Source organism: Aethalodelphis obliquidens, unplaced genomic scaffold (genome assembly GCF_003676395.1).
Source record: "Aethalodelphis obliquidens isolate GAN/ISIS:26980383/991018 unplaced genomic scaffold, ASM367639v1 scaffold121, whole genome shotgun sequence".
Classification (NCBI taxonomy): domain Eukaryota; kingdom Metazoa; phylum Chordata; class Mammalia; order Artiodactyla; family Delphinidae; genus Aethalodelphis; species Aethalodelphis obliquidens.
Genome location: NW_020838065.1, coordinates 1440996 through 1459661, shown reverse-complemented (window position 1 = coordinate 1459661; position 18666 = coordinate 1440996). Strand labels below are relative to the sequence as shown.

General features: G+C 44.3%; 1 non-coding gene and 1 pseudogene across 1 annotated transcript; both read left to right on the top strand.

Annotated features, from left to right (window-relative positions):
• Nucleotides 1-2174: 2174 nt before the first annotated feature.
• Nucleotides 2175-18290, top strand: LOC113615623 (leucine-rich repeat-containing protein 75B pseudogene; annotated as a pseudogene).
• Nucleotides 15901-15972, top strand: TRNAK-UUU (transfer RNA lysine (anticodon UUU)). Its single transcript has one exon. It is a non-coding gene; the product is annotated as a tRNA-Lys (tRNA).
• Nucleotides 18291-18666: the final 376 nt, after the last annotated feature.

Genomic DNA, 18666 nt, shown 5'->3' with positions numbered 1-18666 from the left:
ACAGCAGAAAGCCTAGAGTCTAGTCTGGATAGAACTTATAAAGAATTCTTACAACTCCACAACAAAAGGAGAAACAATCCAATAAAAATTAAAACGGGCAAAGGATTCAAGTAGAAATTTCTCCAAAGATATATAATAGCCTATAAGCACATGAAAAGATGATCAACATTATTAGCATTAGGAACATGCAAGTCATAACCACATGAGATACCACTTGACACTCACCAGAGTGGACATAATTTTTTGTTTGTTTGTTTGTTTTGGTTTTTGCGGTATGCAGGCCTCTCACTGCTGTGGCCTCTTCCGTTGCGGAGCACAGGCTCCGGATGCGCAGGCTCAGTGGCCATGGCTCACGGGCCTAGCCGCTCTGCGGCATGTGGGATCTTCCTGGACCGGGGCACGAACCCGCATCCCCTGCGTCGGCAGGCGGACTCCCAACCACTGCGCCACCAGGGAAGCACTGGACATAAGTTTTTAAATGGTAAGTAATAAGTGTTGATGAAGATGTAGAGAAATTGGGACCCTCACACATAGCTGGTGGGAATGTAAACAGAACAGAGGCTGTGGAGAACAGTTTAGCAGTTCCTTAAAAAGGTAACATAGGGCTTCCCTGGTGGCGCAGTGGTTAAGAATCTGCTTGCCAATGCAGGGAACACAGGTTCAAGCCCTGGTCCGGGAAGATCCCACATGCTGCGGAGCAACTAAGCCTGTGCGCCACAACTACTGAGCCTGCGCTCTAGAACCCGCGAACCACAACTACTGAGCCCACATGCTGCAACTACTGAAGCCTGCACACCTAGAGCCTATGCTCCGAAACAAGAGAAGCCACCACAATGAGAAGCCTGTGCACCACAACAAAGAGTAGCCCCCACTCACCGCAACTAGAGAAAGCCTGCATGCAGCAACAAAGATGCAGCCAAAAAAAAAAAAAAAGGTAACATAGAGTTACCATATGACCAGCAATTCTACCTCTAGCTACTTTAAAAGATATGTTCACACAAAAACTTGTACCTCAATGTTCATAGTAGCATTATTCCTAATAGCCAAAAAATGGAAACAACCCAAATATCCATCAACCAATTAATGGATAAACAAAATGTGGAATATCAGTCAATAGTGAATGAATAATAATGAAGTACCGATACATGTTACAACACGGATGAAACTTGAAAACATTTAGCCAAGGGACAGAAGCCCGACACAAAAAGCCACATATTGTATGATTCCATTTATATGAAATGTTTAGAATAGGCAAAGCCATAGAGACAGGAAGTAGATTAATGGTTTCCAGGGGCTGGGGCTGGGGAGTAATGAGGAGTGACTGCTTAATGGGTGGGGTTGCCTTTTGGGTGATAAAATGTTCTGGAATTAGATAGTGATGATGGTTGCACAATATTGTGATTATACTAAAAACCACTGAATTGTACACTTTTAAAAGGTTAAAATGGTGAATTTTATGTTATATGAGTTTTATCTCAATTTTTATACACATATATTTTGATACTGAAATAAACGATGACATGAGTAATAATGGTAACAGAACCAGGAAGTGAAGGGCATCACCTCTTTACTGAGCATTGTCAATTAACAGGAAAGAAACTAACCTTTCCTGAATAAATTGCATTGCAGGACAACCAAATCGCTTTCATTGATCGGGGAAAATTCTTCCCTATGGAAATATTCCAGGTGATAAATGTGGAAGAAATGATGTTAGAAAAAGAATTAGAAAAATATCCTCCTTCCCACCCTTAGTGCAGTAACTGAGTCAGGGAATAATCAATGGGTGGAGTGTCTAGATGAGAGGTTGATAGAGAACTTCACAACAGAGAGATCAGACTGAATTCATTGATCCCCCATGCCTCCAGATGGCTTACAATATGATGAAGTAATCTTGCTATAAAGAGTTGAACCTGCTTCTGACTAGGCCTCCAGAGTTCATTTCCATTTGTAGGTATTCAAGAAATCAAAGTAAAAGTTAAGTGACACTCTGAGGAAGAAAATAGACTTAGGTCTCCTAGAAGCACAGTTTGATCCTAGGATTCTCATGCAAGTGCTCTCAAAAGAAACCTGCAAGGAACTGAGGGAGGCAGAGTAGGACAGGGGAAGAAGCTGAGGCAATGAGTGCTTTCAGTTGAAGTCTAGGCTCTGCCTAGTCCCCTGGAAAGCTCTGGAGCATGGGCACCACTACAGTATTGTCCCTCCTCAGCTCAAGGAAGCTAGGCTTTAGTACCCCTGTCAATCACTGGCTGCGGGCCATGAAGAGGGTGAGCTCGGGTAGGCTAAGAGCAACTTTCTACAAGCAATTGCCCTGAGTAGAGGGCAGCTGTGAGCCCTTACAGCCAACATTCACTGCAGACAAAAGTTGGGTGTGCCAGGGACTTCTCTGGTGGTCCAGTGGTAAAGAATCCACCTTACAGTGCAGGAGACATGGGTTTGATCTCTGTTCAGGGTATTAAGATCCCACATGCTGTGGGGCAACTAAACCTGTGGGCCACAACTACTGAGCTCGTGCGCCTCAACTAGAGCCTAGAGCCCACGTTCCGCAAAGTACAGAGCCCATGCGCTCTGGAACCTGTGTGCCACAACTAGAGAGAGAAAACCCGCAGGCCACAACTAGAGAGACGCCCACACACCACAACAAAGAGCCCGTATGCTGCAACAGAAGATCCCACATGCCTCAACGAAGATCCCGCATGCCCCAGCTAAGACCCGACGCAGCCAAAAATAAATAAAAATTAATTAATTAATTAATTAATTTTTAAAAAATGTTGGGTGTGCCAGTAAAGGGAATCTGGCAGGGCAGCAACACTATCTACTATACAGATAAACAGATTGAGAGTCTGAGAGCCATTATACAGGATGACCAGTGTCAGCAACATGTCATTGACCCAGAATAAAAGGGAGAATGCTGTCCATCAAAACAGACTTAAGAGCTATCACAACCAAATGTTGGGTCTTACATGACAAACAGTAGTAAAACTACACCAAAGAAATTCAACTATGAACTGATATTAGTTTATACCAAGGAACCATTGTTAATTTTGTTAAGTATGATAATGGCATTACGGTATGAAAGTAGCTGTCATATTTTTGAAAGATGCATAACAAAGTATTTAGAAGTGACATGGCAAAATGTCTGAGCTTTGCCTTAAAATACTTCAGCAAAGAAAAAGTAACAAAGTAAATACAGCACAATCTTGGTAATTATTCAATCTAGAGAATGGGTACATGTGAGTCCATTGTTGTATTTCTTTACTTCTGTATATTTGCAGGGATAAATGGGTGGAAGAATCAGACCTGGTGAAACACAACTCTTTGACTAACCACCCACTCTTTTCTAGTCCCAGGAAAGTTCCCAGACAATCTGCTCCCTCTACCTGTGACCTTGGGACTGGAAGAGCTGACAGCAGGCAACAATGAATACCTGCCTAGAGGGGATCCCAACCTGGGCTCCCAACTCTCCCTCTCGAGCTCTTCCCATGCCCCTGCTTGGCCTCCCTCCTCATTGGCCCCCAAGAGCCTCTCACCAAAGGAGAGGCAAGACACCTCACCACCTCAGGAGCCTCATCCCTTCCTGTCCGCGTGAGGCTTCCTCCGCATGGCAGGTACCCTACTTGAGTCAGTAGTCAAATCCTTCACTGGAGGCTGCGGAGCAGGGCTCAGGGCTCAGCACCAATGCACCCTTACTTAATCTCACCTGAGCCTCCAAAACCGGCGCCAGGCACGGAGGGGAGGCAGCAATCCCCTGCCAGCTGGGAGGGTGCCTGCCCACTACCGGCCACAGGCCGCGCAGGCCTCCAGTCTCCTTCCCTAAGCAGAAAGGAAAACTGGAAGCAGGGCCCCAGGACTTGTCCTGGAAGTTAAGGGCTATGGAGGGAGGAAGGAGGAGCAAGGAAGTGTCCCCTGAGGCTGCCAGATGGAGAAAAGCTTCCAGCCTGGGGAAGGGGCACGCTGAGCCACAGCAGAGGGAAGCAGAGCCTGTGCTTCTTTCTCTACATTCCTAACTTCCAGTCTTGTTTATTCTTAAAACAGATTGTGCTGGTCAATAGGCTGCCCCTAACTTTGACAATGGGATACAGATGACTAAGACTCTATCTTGGGAGAGGAGCTTCCAGGGGGCTTGTAGAGACAATCACATAAAGAGAACTATGCCCAGGAGTCAGGGCCATATTGGGGGTGACCGGTGTGCTGTGGGCAGCCAGGGGAGCCACAGAGGTAACCCTTCACAGCAGGGTGGGCCCTGGAAATCTCCCAGGCATAGAGCAGAAGCTAAGAGCCACAGCCCCAGAACTCCCAAAGTGGTGGTGAGTGGTGCGGAGGAGGGTGATGAGCCCAAACAGGATTTCAGAAGGACAGCAGAGCAGAATTGCAGGGAGGGGCAGCAGCATTTGGACCCTCCAATGCAAGCTCTGCACCAAGAGGCTCAGGGCAAGGGAGGATGAGGGTCAACGGGGGAGGGAAGCCAGATTTCAGTTAAGCTGGGGGGAAGACTGTGAAAAAGCTGCCGTGAGGACTCCAGTAGCCGTTTCAGGGGGTGGGCATAGGTGGAGAACACCAAGCAAAGTGGTGACAGAGTCCAGATGGCCTGGAGAACTGGCTTTAGAGGCTGAGCTGGAAAACACAAGGCTGAGAGCCCTGAGATTGTGACTTCAGGTATTACCAGTCTCTTATCAGCCCTGCAAAGAGCTCTGGGCCCCTCCAGGTCACAGTGCTCCAGAGAGAGAGGCCCAAGCCACAGGCAATTAGACACAGACCTGCTGGTGCCAAAAACAGCACCAGGTGGGAGATGGCTGTCCCAGTGACTGTCCTAAGGGCCCAATCCTGATGGAGAGCTCCATTTCCCTCCAAAACAGTATCTGCCCAGGACCTGGTCCAGCCTGGCCAGGTCCCCATTGTGACTGGGAAGGAGATGAGGCAAAGAGAAAAACCCAATGTTGATTTCAAATGGGAGCAACACTTTGCCAAGTGTTTTACACCCATTGCTCCTTTATATCAAGTAGTATTTCTGCCTTTCTGTAAGATAACTGTTTTCTACCATGTTATGGAGATGGCTGAATTTTCTCCAAATTCAGAAGCAATGTTTGGCATAGTTTGACTTAAAACATGAACTATATAATACAGTTGAAATTTGGTTTTAGAGACATTGGGGCATTTCGTTTATTTTTACTATCATAAACTGGAGTGTGTGGGTGGGGGATATCCCTGTAAAGATTTTTAACGGAATTCAGAAATTTACATGTATTTAATTTGCTTTTCCTCATTCTTTTTATTGGAATTACATGTGAGAAAGGATTCCTAATGACTTCCTGTCTGCCTCTTCTCCCAAACCCATCAAAAGCAGCAAAGAAAATGAGAAACACGTGCTTCCCTGGTGGTGCAGTGGTCAAGAATCCACCTGCCAATGCAGAAGACACGGGTTCGATCCCTGGTCCGGGAAGATCCCACATGCTTCGGAGCCACTCAGCCTGTGCGCCACAACTGCTGAGCCTGCACTCTAGAACCTGCAAGCCACAACTACTGAGCCCACACGCCACAACTACTGAGCCCGCCTGCTGCAATTTCTAAAGCCCTCACTCCTAGAGCCCATGCTCCACAACAAGAGAAGCCACCGCAATAATGAAGCCCACACACTGCAAGGAAGAGTAGCCCCTTCTCACCACAACTAGAGAAAGCCTGCGCACAGCAACGAAGACCCAATACAGCCAAAAATGAAAATAGTAAAAATTTTAAAAATTAAATTAAAAAAGATTTTTTAAGGCACCCATATCCATTAAAAAAGAAAAAGAAAAGAAAAGAAAATGTGAAACAGCAACTCTCTGTCTTTGATTAAATGAGGGAAAACCTCTAACTCCAAACTCTGAAATAAAATGAGAAAAACTGCCAGGGGCAGGAAACACTGGGCCATCCACAGAGACCTTCAAGGCAGGACCAGTGCAGGACAGACCCATGCAAGTGGGTGGCCAACCCGGGGTGGGGGTTGGGACAAAACAAGAACATTTGATACAGTAGAGTGGAAGGAGATAAGGTGCTCAGAGAGATAAGCGGTTACATGCAGGACCTGGCAAACTGCTGCCTGGCTAACATGGGGAGTAGAGAGGGGCTCCAGGGGAAGCAGCTGCCGCTCTTGGTTAGCTCAGCAGAGGAGAGATCAGCAGCCTCAATCACACACACCTGTCTTATGAGGCGTCTCCATGAAATAATGCAAATACCCTGGCTCCTCCCCACACCATCCTTGTGAAAACAGCTCATCCAAGAAGAATTCAACCACAAAATTAATAGGCAAAGAATCTATACTGCAGGAAAAAAAGAAAGAGGAAAAATCAACAAGTGAAGAACATCTCTCCAAAAGATTTTGTCGTAGAAAAGATGAGCATCATAAGCAAAGATACGCCCCCAAGAACTCATAGAGTATACTAAAACTATCACCTCCATCATGCAAGGTCTCAAAGCTGAATCGCAGGTGCTTGGTGAAGCAATGATAGGACAGCAGAAAGAAATGAAAACATTTTTTTTCTGCCAGAGCTCAGGAAAAAGAGGGAGAGGAGAATTTGACTATCCCTGAAATAAAGGCCACATATGAAGCCATGAAGAGGGGATGAGGTATTATGGATAACAATCAGGGACAGAGAGAAAAGGATAGAAAATATTAAGAAAGATGAATTGAAAACGAGCAAATCAGAAAAAAAGATTAGAGAAAAATGGCAGACATAGAACAAAAGAGATCCCACTAGACAAATAGTTGGAATCTCTGAAGAAGATAAGCAAGAGAAAAAAAGAAATATTCAAAAATGATTCAGATAGTGGCAGGAACCCTTGTCCATCAGCTGATAAACAGGTAAACAAAATGTGATCTATCCATACAACAGAACACTGTTCAGCCATAAAAAGGAATGAAATTCTGATATATGCTACAACATGGATGAACCTTGAAGACATTATGCAGACCATAGAAGCCAGACATGAAAGGTCACATCTTATATGATCCCAATTATGTGAAATGTGCAGAATAGGCAAATCCACAGAGACAGAAGTAGATTAGTGCTTGCCAGTGGTGGGGGTGGAGGGAATGGGGAGTGACCAATAAGGAGAATGGGGTTTTTTCTGGGGTGTTGAAAATGTTGTGGAATTAGGTAGTAGTGATGATTTTACAATTTTGTGACTATACTTTAAAACCATTGAATTGTATACTTTAAAAGGATAAATATACTAAAATAGTGTGCGAATTATATCTCAATTTTTTTAAATTTAAGTTTATTTATTTTTTGGTTGCGTTGGGTCTTCGTTGCTGTCCATGGGCTTTCTCTAGTTGCCATGAGCGGGGGTTACTCTTTGTTGAGGTGTGTGGGTTTCTCATTGCGGTGGCTTCTGTTATTGCGGAGCACGGGCTCCAGGTGCACAGGCTTCAGTAGTTGTGGTATGTGGGTTCAGTAGTTGTGGCTTGTGGAATCTAGAGCACAGGCTCAGTAGTTGTGGTACACGGGCTTAGTTGCTCCATGGCATGTGGGATCTTCCCGGATCAGGGCTCGAACTCGTGTCCCCTGCACTGGCAGGCAGGTTCTTAACCACTGTGCCACCAGGGAAGTCCTATATCTCAATTTTTTAAAAAATGATTTAGATGAAAATAAAACAAAAAGATTCAGGTAACTCTTGCAAAACAGAAGAAACTTTGAGTCCACAGATTTAAAAGAGCATCACACCACATCCCAGAAAAGATGCTCACCCATCAGTCAGCACTGAGACATCACCTGCAAAGACACTGAATTTCAAAGATAAAGCAAAGCAAAAATCTTGTGGCTTCCAGGCCAAAAAGAAACAAGCACACAAAAATCAAGCCACCTGCAAGGGGTAGATCAAGCTACCTTCAGAATCTCCAAAAAACTTTCACCATCATCAGATAGTGCAGCAATGTCTGCAAAGTCATTGAGGAAAAAAATGTGACCAAAAATGTCATGCCCAAATTTCACACAAGTATCAAGGCATCAGAGAGATGTTTTCAAAGTTTCAGAACTCATGAAGAGCCTGTTAGAATCTTGCCACTTGCAGTGTGATCTGCAGCATCAGCCTCACCTGGGAGATGTCAGTCAGACACTCAAGACTTTCAGACCCCGTCCCAGACCTACTGAACCAGAGTCTTAAGATCTCCAGGTGAACCTTAAGAACATAAAAGTTGGAAAATCACTGTCCTAGAAGACAATTTTCAGCCAAAATGAACAGAAAAACTAGCAACAACAGCAACAAAGTCAGTAGTGAGCACTGAATACATTCACATGTACAACTGAGCCAAAAATGACTGCAGTGACTTTGGTTCCAGGAAATAGACTTTGAAATAATCAAAGAAACCATCTTCAGTAAAGTCAGTAAAGGAGAGGCAGAAATGGTGGAAGATAGTATAAATATGTTGATTTTCTCATCTTTCCCAGCAGAATAGTAACTAGATACTGTCATTAGCTAATAAGTAATAAAAATATATTTAAAGGAATAAGACAGGGTGGAAATACCAAAAACATACTAAATGCTGAATGCAAGAGTCTGGAGGGCTCCTCACTGGGGAATCTGACCCCAAACAATTGGCCCACATCATTACCCACTGTGAAGCTCCCAGTTGACAAGGCCCACCATGTTTTCAAAAAGTCCCCAATTAGTATCTTAGGCCCCATTCTTAATCATGAGCAGGGAGCCAGGAATTGCTAGATATCTGAGAAAAATGTCGAACACATTTAAACAAAAGAGAAAAGAAGCAACCTGGAGGAAATAGACACTATGCAGGGAGAATATTTTATACATGGGTTAAAACTCTTCAAATTATACACCAAAAATAGTGAATACTACTGTATGTAAATTTTTAATTAAGATTTTAAAAAACTATCATTGAAATCTTTAAAAAATTAAATATTCTTGGGACTTCCCTGGTGGCGCAGTGGTTAAGAATCCCCCTACCAATGCAGGGGACATGGGTTCAAGCCCTCGTCTGGGAGGATCCCACATGCCAGGGGGCACCTGAGCCCGTGCGCCACAATTACTGAGCCTGCACTCTAGAGCCCGCAAGCCACAACTGTTGAAACCCGCACGTCTAGAGCCCGTGCTCCGCAACAAGAGAAGCCACCGCAATGAGAAGCCCTCGCACTGCAACGAAGAGTGGCCCCGGCTCACCGCAACTAGAGAAAGCCCATGCACAGCAACGAAGACCCAATACAGCCAAAAATAACTAACTAAATAAAAATTTTTAAATGTCATGCTTAAAAAAAATAAATATCCTTAAAACAATAACAATGCTATTTTTTTTTCTTGTTTTTGGCGGTACGCGGGCCTCTCACTGTTGTGACCTCTCCCGTTGCGGAGCACAGGCTTCGGACGCGCAGGCTCAGCGGCCATGGCTCACGGGCCCAGGCGCTCCGCGGCATGTGGGATCTTCCCGGACCAGGGTACGAACCCGTGTCCCATGCATCGGCCGGCAGACTCTCAACCACTGCGGCACCAGGGAAGACCAACAATGCTATTTTTAAAAAAAGAAAGGAGGATAGAAGGAAAAGAGGGAGAGAGGGATGGAGGGGGAAAGGAAGGAAGGAATGAAGATTCAGAAAAAGAAAAAAAGGTCTCGGAAATTCAAAATCTGAAAGCATAAATGGAAAATATGCAATGTAAAAGTTGGAAGATAATTTGAGAAACTCTCTCAATAAGGAGGGCAAAAAAAAAAAGGGCTGGAAAAGATGAGAAAAATGAGAGAAACTCTCCAGGAGCTCAACCACCTAAATGAGAAAATGGAGGGGAGAAGATAATCAACAACCACAAAAAATAATAATAATTTTAGAAATGTTGCCAGAACTGAAGATCTTGACTTGAAGGTTGGAAGAAAGCTTCAAAAACCTACAGACCCACACCAAGGAAAGTTACTGTGAAATTCCAGAACACTGGGGACAAATAGAAGATTCCAAAAACTTGAAAAGAGGAAAAAACCAAGTCATACACAAAAACATCAAGAATCACAATGGCTTTAGATTTATCAACAACAACTCTGGAGGGAAGAAGACAAAGGAGTAATCATTTCAAAATATTGAAAGAAAATTATTTCCATCCTAGAATTTCATATCCAAGACAAACCAGCAGTCAAGGGGGAAGGTTGAATAAGGATATTTTCAGGCATTCAAAGTCTAAAAATTGACCTCCCAAGCATCTTTTCTTGAAATGTTACTGTGATGTTCTCCACAAAAACAAAAGAGATAAACAAGAAAGGGGAAGAGATGGGTTAGAAGAACCAGAAGACCCAACATGGAAAGAAGTGATGAAAATCCCCAGGAGAACGTTGAAGGAGAATCTCTTGGTGCTGACTTTCATTGCACCGTCTTTATAACCGGAATACACACGGCCTACTGAGCCTGGTCCTGATTTTCATCTGTACTTGGTTATACAGGAAAAGTTCCTGCTCTGTTCCATGCCCTGCTGCCTGCATCAGCTGAGAACGCTCAGCCCACCACATAGAAATAGCCCCTTCCTCCTATCATAATGCTGCCAGATGTGCAGCACCTGGAAACTCCGGAACCCTGTGGGATTTCCCAACTGTGATGAGACCCTCCAAGACTCACTCACGATCTTGCCCACCACCTTCCCTGAGAGGGAAGTTCTGAGGTATGCCTCAGAACCTCTGTTCAGTGTAACCTCTGGAGCTTCATTTAACAGTGGCCATACTGCCCTTTCCTTACACAGATGGGTTTACTACTCGGGTTTTCAAAGCTATACAGTGCATTCTTTAGGAGTACATACATAGAAGTAAAACCACAAAGAAAAGCAAAGAAGACAAACATAAGTGAGGCTAGTGGTTATCTGGGGGAGGTTAGGGACATTGAGTGGTTTGTGGGGGAGGGACAAATAGATTAGTTATGGTTCTGGTAACAGTCTGTTTCCCAACCTGAGAGATGAGTATGCAGCTATTCACTTTATTATTTCCTCTTTCAACTGTAAATATACATTTTCTCTATGTATGCTATATTTCAGAATAAAGATTGTTTGATTTTTTACATACACGTATGCAGATATTCCATGCATATTTTTTTGCCCCAAAATTCTAACTGAAAAAAAAAGTCACCTGCGTTTCCCTGGTGGCGCAGTGGTTGAGAATCTGCCTGCTAATGCAGGGGACATGGGTTCGAGCCCTGGTCTGGGAGGATCCCACATGCTGCGGAGCAACTAGGCCTGTGAGCCACAACTACTGAGCCTGCACATCTGGAGCCTGTGCTCCGCAACGAGAGGCCACGATTGTGAGAGGCCCACGCAACACAATGAAGACTGGCCCCCGCTTGCCACAACTAGAGAAAGCCCTCGCACAGAAAAAAAGACCCAACACAGCAAAAATAAATAAATAAATTACTAAACTCCTACTCCCAACATCTTCTTTAAAAAACAAAGGTCACCTGGCAGATGGTAGTTGCTGTTTCTTTGCAAAATGCTATGCAAGTAAGCAAACAGACATCACTGTTAACTTTCAAATATAAGTGCCTGTCGCAGTTGATGGGGAGATTGGAGCTCAAAAAGAATAAGAGCCCAAGCCCCTGGATGTTGAGTTTGTATTCCCTGGTGAAATGGCAGCAAGAAACTGGGCCAGGATCAATTCTACCACAACACCTCCCAATACAGATTGGGCCCGTACTCTCATTCTACCTGCCAGCTAGACTCACAGCCCTCAGCTGCTCACCATAAACAATAGAAGAAAGTACACACCTCTCATTCAAAGCCACTCTCATCTCCACACTCAAATCTCATGGGGTTTCTCACTGTATTATTCAAGGAACATCAAATACCCTTTCACACTTTGAACTTTTCACTGGTGATTCCCTCTGACTGCAGAGTTATCCCGCCACGCGCCCCCCCGCCCCCAGCATAACAAAATCCTACACACCCTTGAAGGCTCACCTCAAAGTTCTCTCCCTTATAAAACCTTCCCAGAGCCTCTGGGCTCCCACACCACCGTGCGTCCCTAATGTGAGCCCCTATCACATTGCACTCAATGGCTTGTCACTCTGTGCTCCCTTTTCTAGATCAGGAGCTCCTCAGCCAAGAACAGTATCTTTTTCTTCTAAATGTTTACCCATCACCAAGCTGAGCTGTGACATGGAGGGAGTGCTAACAAAGGCCTACTGAATGAATAAATGGCATTCTTTTGCAATGGGACAAACTGGAAACACACAGACACTCTATCATCTGAATGATCTTTTTAAATCAAAGAAAATCAAGTGGGAGCTAGAAGTAACTTCATGGGAGACCTAAGATCCCTGGTGAAGCCAGTTCTATAGATGAGCCAGGCCCAGGAAGTGTCAAACACTCCTTATGTGATGGTTCTAGGGCTATGGCTTCCTAAAGGGCAATATTATGTTGCCAGGAAGAATATTCTTTCCTCCAGGGAGACAGTTTTGTCATCTGCAAGAAAATGAACGCTTCCTTGGCAAGGCGAGCTTCCTTATGAGGTACATTACTAAAGAAAATAAGGTTTTCTTCACTGGTAGGGGAACAAACACCACACACACACACACACACACACACACACACACAGAGACACACACACACAGTCCCATCTTAGAAAGCAATACATATGAAGGCAGAAAGGAGGAACAGTACCACACCTGGGGTTTTAACCTCATCAGGTCATATTGTCAACAAAAAAATTAATCAGTCAATCTAAGAAAAAAATGGAAAATTTAATTCAAGCTAAATTGACGATTATAATCCAGGAAAAACATCTCAGAAAGCTCTGAGAACTGTTCCTCCTGTTAGAAGTCAAGGCAGAATTATATAAGTTTTTTGAGACAGAGGGTTGTACATTAAATGACAGTTTACACAGTCCAGATCAAAGCATCATCGTGGCCCCTTACAAGATCAGGAAGGAATGTCATCTTTAAGGAGTTGTCTTGTTGATGCTAGGAGAATATTGTTCTTCATTGTTGAGCAGGTATTTCTGCCAATGGGGAAGCTTTGGTTGATGTATAATGCAGATACACAATGCACAGAGTAGGCCAAAGGGCAGATAAAATTTTTATATTTAAATTTTTCTTGTCTTGCCATAAAATATGAATTTTATTTCACAATATCAAGTGTACCCTGAAAACCCATCCTGAGATCAAGCCAGCCCAAGTCCATGGAAGAAACCCACACTACTATGCAAAAGGTGCCAGAAAAAATTTGCAGCCACCAATCCCTGTGCTGTAGAGCTGATCCATTTTACTTGGACTGAAGTTGTAACATCTTAGGCATAGCAGTGTCACTAAGTGGACATCAGCAATTGGACACATGAGCTGTCTTAACATAGCATGACACACAGTTCACTCTGAAAACAAGTGGGATCAATCTGAAGAAGGGAACTTTCATTTGCTTAATTGGGTGTCCTCCCTTGCTAGGGGCCAAGTTGATGTGAAGGCAAGCAAGGGTCCCAGGAAGGTGAACACTTTGATGTAAATGCTGTAGGAGGAAGGAAGAATGATATTGTTCCCCATCCTGGGAGCAGAACTGAAGTATGGGAGAGGGGACTGGCTTTGGGCCAGGCCTTGTTTTGAGTCTCCTTCCTGAGATGGAGGACCTAATGCCAAGCTCCAAAAGGAGTTGATGTCTTGAGATCCAAAAGGTCCCTTGTGGTCTGACAAGTCCTGAAGGAGGAATTCCTTCCGTGAGCCCTGCATAGCTGTGGCCTCCTGCTATTCCAGTAAGCTCCAAATGGCTGACTGGTAGACAGCCTGTCCCATTCTATCGGAAACTGAGAATCCTACATGTGTACGATGTGCAGGCTGACAGTGGGATAGGAAAAATCAAGGTGATCCACAAAAGAGATCTGATAGGTAAAGCCACCTCCAGCACATTCCAAGAAGACAGTTCGCCAAACAGAATCTGACTCCTCAAAGATCAGGGAAAGAGTGTGGAGGACCAACCAATAATGGAATAATGGAGCTGTTTGACACTTCACTCTGAAAGGTCTGTCAGGCCATATCCTTAGGTTGCAACCACTGTGCAATCCACCCAGGGAGATTCATGAAGTCATTCTTTTAACAAATATTTATGGGGCATATATCATGTGCCAGACACTTCTGGGCACTTGGGAAGGATCATGGAACCAAACAAAAATCCCTGTCCTCATGGGTTTACCTTCCAGTAGTACAAATAGACAATGAGCATAAAAAATAAATACATTATATGAGAGCTTGGAAGCGATAAGAAAGATTGAAAAATAAAAAGTAGACCAGAGTAAGGGCAACAAGAGTGCTAGAGGGTTGGCAGGGGTATGAGAAAGCAATTTTAAAAAAATTAAGTCTTGGATTCTTTAAAATGTTTCCTGGAATATTTTATTAACATTCTTGACTTTTATATAAACCATGAATATTATCTAAATTTGTGAGAAAGCAATTTCTAAATAGGGTGCGCCTCAGAACGAGGAAATGACTTTTGAACACATATTTGAAGGCAGTTGAAGGAGATCTCATTCCTTCAGTGAGGAACCTAGCATATTTCACACCTGGAATAGATAATATTTTAACACCCCTCTCCTCCATAAGAAAAATATTTTCAAGAACAATCATGATGAATAATTATGGTAGTTAGAAAAGAAATGCAGAAAGTGAAAACTTTCTTCTATTGAACATTATATATATAATAAAGTTAATAAACAAATGTCACAGTACCCAAAAAGGGTGGAAAACCATGGTTTTTATATCTACCTAAAAAGTGATTTAACTGGAAGACAGTTTGCAGTATCTTACAAACACTAAATGTATTCTTACCATTTCATTCAGCAATGACGCTCCTTGTTGTTTACTGAAATAAGTTGAAAACTTATGTCCACGCAGAAATTTACACATAGATGTTTATAGCAGCTTTATTCATAATAGCCCCAAATTTGGAGGAACATAAGATGTACTTTAATAGGCAAATGGGTAAATGAACTGTGATACTGCCATATAATGAAATATTATTCAGTAATAACAAGAAATGAAATGAAAATGGGGACATTGCTCTTGATAATCAACAAAAGAATTATGAGAATGCTATGAATAGTTGTACCAACAACTAGATAACCTAGATGAAATCTTAGAAACCAAAGATCTACCAAGACAGAATTACAAAGAAATAGAAAATCTGAATAGACTCATAACTAATGAAGAGATTGAATCAGTAATCAAAAATCTCCTGACAAATAAAGATGATAGGCCAGATGGCTTCACTGAAAACTTCTACTGAAAAATTCTATCAAACATTTAAAGAAGAACTAACACCAAAAAAGTGAAGAAGAGGGATTACTTCTTAACGCATAGAATGACAATATAAAGCCAAGACTGCCTTTATATCAAAGCCAGGCACAGATACTACAAGAAAAGAAAACTACAGACCAATATCCCTTATGAACATTAATGCAAAAGTTCTCAACACATACAGGCAGAACTGGAGATAAAGCAAGTTTGGTTCCAGACCACCACAATAAAGCAAATGTCACAATAAATGGAGTCACACAAATTTTTTGGTTTCTTGATACATATAAAAGTTATGTTTATACTATCCTGTAGTCTATTAAGTATGCAATAGCATTCTGTCTAAAAAAAATTGTACACAACTTAATTTTAAAATATGTCATTGCTAAACAATGCTAATCATCATCCAAGCCTTCAGCTGGTTGTAGTAGTAACATCAAATATCACTCATCGGGGCTTCCCTGGTGGCGCAGTGGTTGAGAGTCCGCCTGTTGATGCAGGGGACGCAGGTTCGTGCCCCGGTCCGGGAGGATCCCACATGCTGCAGAGCGGCTGGGCCCGTGAGCCATGGCCGCTGAGCCTGCACGTCCGGAGCCTGTGCTCCACAACGGGAGAGGCCACAGCAGTGAGAGGCCCGCGTACCACAAAAAAAAAAAAAAAAAGATCACTCATCATCAGGAATTCCCTGGCGGTCCAGTGGTTAGGACTCAGGACTTTTACTTCTGGGGCCCAGGTTCAATCCCTGGTTGGGGAACTAAGATCCCACAAGCTGCGCGGAGCAGCCAGAAAAAACAAAACAAAACCACTCCTATAGATCACCATAACAAATATAATAATAATGAAATTTTTGAAATATTGTGAGAATGAGCAAAATGTGACACAGAGACATGAAGTGAGCAAATGCTGTTGGAAAAATGGGGCCAACAGACTTGCCTGATGTAGGGTTGCCACAAACCTTCTATTTGTAAAAAGCACAATATCTGCAAAGCACAATAAAATGAAGCACAGTAAAACGAGGTATGCCTATACTAGCAAAATGAATTCAGCTGCATATTAAAAGATTATACACAATGGCCAAGTGGGATTTATTCCTGGAATAAAGGATAGCTCAACATATGAAAATCAATCAATGTAGAACACATATTAACAAAATGAAGGGGAAAAACACATGATCATCTCAATTGTTGCAGAAAAAGCATTTGACAAAATTCAACACCCTCTCATGATAAAAACACTATAGAAACTAGGAATAGAAAGAAACTCTCTCAACATAATAAAAGTCGTATATGAAAAACCCACAGCTAACATCCTATTCAGTGGTGAGAGACTTTTCCTCTAAGATGGGGAATAAGACAAGGATACCTGGTTTTGCCACTATTCAACATATAATTGGAAGTTCTAACCAGAGCAGTCAATCAAGAAAAAGAAATAAAAGGCATCCCAATTGGGAAAGAGAAAGTAAAATTATCTCCATTCACAGATGACATTATACTATATGTAGAAAACTCCACACACACACCAAAGCGGGGAGTGGGGGGGACCTCTTAGAACTAATAAATGAAATCAGCAAAATTGCAAGGTATAAAATCAACACTAAAAAATTAGTTGCATTTCTATACACTAACAATGAACAACCGCAAAAGGAAATTAATAAACAATTCCATTTACAATAACATCAAAAAGAATAAAATACCTAGGAATTAGCTTATTCAAGGGGGTAAAAGATTTCCACACTGAAAACTACAAAACATTGCTGAAATAAATGAAAGAAAACATAGATAAATGGAGAGACAACCCATGTTCATAGATTAGAAAACAGTATTGTTAAGATTTCCACAATACTCAGTGATCTACATTTTTAACCCAATCTCCATCAAAATCCCAATGGCATTTTATGCACGGCAGAAAAATCCATCCTAAAGTTCATATGGAAGTTCAAGGGAACTTCCAAAAAGACAAAACAATCTTGAAAAAGAAGAACAAGTTGGAGGACTCACTCTTTCTGGTTTCAAAACTTATTACAGGCCGGCTCGGCGCCCGCCGCGCGGCGGCCCTGGGGGCGCGGCTGGGCCGGCGGCCGGGGCCCGAAGCGGGCTCGGAGGCTGGGGCGGAGGCGGGGTGCGGGCCGGCGCCCTATGAGCGCCGGGTGCGCTGGCTCCGCGAGATCCAGTCGACGCTCCGCGAGCGGCGCCCGGCGCGCGCCCGGCAGCTGCTGCGCCTCCTGCGCCAGGACCTGGGCCTCGAGGGGACCCTCCTCACAGACATCCTCTACAGGAATGTGGCCTTCCTCAATCTGGTGGACCCCATCTCCCACGACCTGCTTGTGAACCTGGCCCGGGACCTGCAGTGCCCCAAGTCGCGCTGCCCCCGCAGGACTATGAGCTCTGGAAGTCCTCAGACAAGACCTGCCGGCAGCTCATCTACCACCTCACCCCTCACTCCAAGCGGCAGCAGGGGTCCAGCCTGCCCCGAAGGAAGACCCAGAGCTGCCTCAAGAGCAACCTCCAGAAGACTCTGCTGGCAAGGGAGACCGTGAACCTATCGGGGATACAACTGTCGGTGCGGGACGTGCAGCATATCATGCGCTACCTGGGCAGCCAGGGCGCCAGGCTGGCAGTGCTGGACCTGAGCTTCACGGGGCTGAGTGATGAGCTGCTGCACCGGCTGCTGCCCAGCCTCTGGACGCTGCCTCGCCTCACCCAGCTTCTGCTCAACAGCAACCGGCTGCCGCGGGCTACCGCCCGTGAGCTCACTGAGGCGATCAAGGACACCACCAAGTTCCCGGTGCTGGCCCGGGTGGGCCTGGGCAACAACGTGGATGTGGCCTCCCTGCCCCAGCCCCTGCTGGTTGGCCTTAGCCGTAGGCTAAGCCAGCGCACCTCGCTGCCCACCATCTACGAGAGCCTGGACCCAGAGCCTGAGGGTGGCATGGCCGGGGCCACGGCCCTTGCTTCCAGCTGGGGCTCTGCAGCTGCCGGGCCAGGGCCCGAGCCCCAGGCCTGCTGCACCAGGTGACCCGCCACCCGCCCTGGCTCCTGCTTCCTGACTAGCAACGCACCCGAGCACGTGGGAGGGGGTGATGGAGGCAGAGTTACCCCACAGGACCCAGATCCCCGTGCACAGGAGGATGGGCTCATTGGAGACTGGATGGTCGGTCCAGGCTGGAGTCTCAGCCTTCCCTCAGCAGAAGGGGCCTGGCACCTACTGTGCAGACCCCACAATAAAGGCTGATGCCACCTCCAAAAAACAAAACAAAACAAAAAACACCTTACTACAAAGCTAAACAATGTGGTACTGGCATAAACACAGACATATAGACCAATGGAATAGAATAGAGAGCTCAGAAATAAACTCATGCACATATGGTTAAATGAATTTCAGCTAGGGTGTCAAGACTATTCACTGGGGGAAAGATAGTCCTTAACAAATGGTGCTGGGAAAATTGGAT